General features: G+C 40.9%; 1 protein-coding gene across 1 annotated transcript in view; it reads left to right on the forward strand.

The window, feature by feature from the left end:
- LOC133658657 (tyrosine-protein kinase receptor UFO) overlaps positions 1-2,500 on the forward strand; it is a 101,219-nt gene that overhangs the window by 50,770 nt on the left and 47,949 nt on the right. The gene's annotated exons all lie outside the window — the stretch shown is intronic.

Here is a 2,500-nt window from a genome sequence, read left to right on the forward strand (position 1 = left end):
AAATTAACCAAATCCCGTAGGAGCAATCACTTTGGTGACGGAGGCAAGGAAAAACTCCAGGGAAAGGAACTGAATCCCGTGGGAGCGAGCACTTTGGTGACGGAGGCAAGGACAAACTCTATTTAAATCAACCGAATCCCGTAGGAGCAATCACTTTGGTGACGGAGGCAAGGACAAACTCCATTTAAACCAACTGAATCCCGCAGAAGCGAGCACTTTGGTGACGGAGGCAATGACAAACTCCATTTAAACCAACTGAATCCCGCAGAAGCGAGCACTTTGGTGACGGAGGCAAGGACAAACTCCATTTAAACCAACTGAATCCCGTGGGAGCGAGCACTTTGGTGACGGAGGCAAGGACAAACTCTATTTAAATCAACCGAATCCCGTAGGAGCAATCACTTTGGTGACGGAGGCAAGGAAAAACTCCAGGGAAAGGAACTGAATCCCGCAGAAGCAAGCACTTTGGTGACGGAGGCAAGGACAAACTCCATTTAAACCAACTGAATCCCGCAGAAGCGAGCACTTTGATGACGGAGGCAAGGACAAACTCCATTTAAACCAACTGAATCCCGCGGGAGCGAGCACTTTGGTGACGGAGGCAAGGACAAACTCCATTTAAACCAACTGAATCCAGCAGAAGCGAGCACTTTGGTGACGGAGGCAAGGACAAACTCCATTTAAACCAACTGAATCCCGCAGAAGCGAGCACTTTGGTGACGGAGGCAAGGACAAACTCCATTTAAACCAGCTGAATCCCGTGGGAGCGAGCACTTTGGTGACGGAGGCAAGGACAAACTCTATTTAAATCAACCGAATCCCGTAGGAGCAATCACTTTGGTGACGGAGGCAAGGAAAAACTCCAGGGAAAGGAACTGAATCCCGCAGAAGCAAGCACTTTGGTGACGGAGGCGAGGAAAACAGTTAAACCAACTGAACCCAATAGGAGCAAGCACTTTGGTGACGGAGGCGAGGAAAACAGTTAAACCAACTAAACCCCACATGAACTAGAACTTTGGTGACAGAGGCAAGAAAAAACTTTTATTAGTTTATTAAAAAAACAAAAAACAGCTACACCTCATATTGGCCAGTATTTTGGAGACAGAGGCAAAGAAAAACAGTTAAACCAACTAAACCCCACATGAATTAGAACTTTGGTGACAGAGGCAAGGAAACCCTTTTATTAGTTTTTTTAAATAAATAAAAAACAGCTACACCTCATATTGGCCAGTATTTTGGAGACAGAGGCAAGGAAACACTTTTATTAGTTAATTTTTTTTAAAACAGCTACACCTCATATTGGCCAGTATTTTGGAGACAGAGGCAAAGAAAAACAGTTACACCAACTAAACCCCAGATGAACCAGCACTTTGGTGACAGAGGTAAGGAAACACTTGTATTAGTTTGTAATAAAAAACAGCTACACCTCAAATTGGCCAGTATTTTGGAGACAGAGGCAAAGAAAAACAGTTAAACCAACTAAACCCCAGATGAACTAGCACTTTGGTGACAGAGGCAAGGAAACACTTTTATTAGTTTTTTTTAAAAAAACAGCTACACCTCATATTGGCCAGTATTTTGGAGACAGAGGCAAGGAAAAACTTGTATTAGTTTATTTGAAAAAAACAACTACACCTCATATTGGCCAGTATTTTGGAGACAGAGGCAAGGAAACACTTGTATTAGTTTGTTTATTTTTTTAAAACAGCTACACCTCATATTGGCCAGTATTTTGGAGACAGAGGCAAACAAAAACAGTTACACCAACTAAACCCCAGATGAACCAGCACTTTGGTGACAGAGGCAAGGAAACACTTTTATTAGTTTATTTAAAAAAACAGCTACACCTCACATTGGCCAGTATTTTGGAGACAGAGGCAAAGAAAAACAGTTAAACCAACTAAACCCCAGATGAACTAGCACTTTGGTGACAGAGGCAAGGAAAAACTTGTATTAGTTTGTTGTAAAAAAAAAAAAACAGCTACACCTCATATTGGCCAGTATTTTGGAGACAGAGGCAAAGAAAAACAGTTACACCAACTAAACCACACATGAACTAGAACTTTGGTGACAGAGACAAGAAAACACTTTTATTAGTTTATTTAAATAAATAAAAAACAGCTACACCTCATATTGGCCAGTATTTTGGAGACAGAGGCAAGGAAACACTTTTATTAGTTTATTTTAAAAAAAAACAGCTACACCTCATATTTGCCAGTATTTTGGAGACAGAGGCAAGGAAACACTTTTATTAGTTTATTTTTTTTTTAAAAACAGCTACACCTCATATTGGCCAGTATTTTGGAGACAGAGGCAAGGAAAAACAGTTAAACCAACTAAACCCCAGATGAACTAGCACTTTGGTGACAGAGGCAAGGAAACACTTGTATTAGTTTATTTTTTTTAAAAACAGCTACACCTCATATTGGCCAGTATTTTGGAGACAGAGGCAAAGAAAAACAGTTAAACCAACTAAACCCCAGATGAACTAGCACTTTGG

This window comes from Entelurus aequoreus, linkage group LG10, assembly GCF_033978785.1.
Source record: "Entelurus aequoreus isolate RoL-2023_Sb linkage group LG10, RoL_Eaeq_v1.1, whole genome shotgun sequence".
Classification (NCBI taxonomy): Eukaryota; Metazoa; Chordata; class Actinopteri; order Syngnathiformes; family Syngnathidae; genus Entelurus; species Entelurus aequoreus.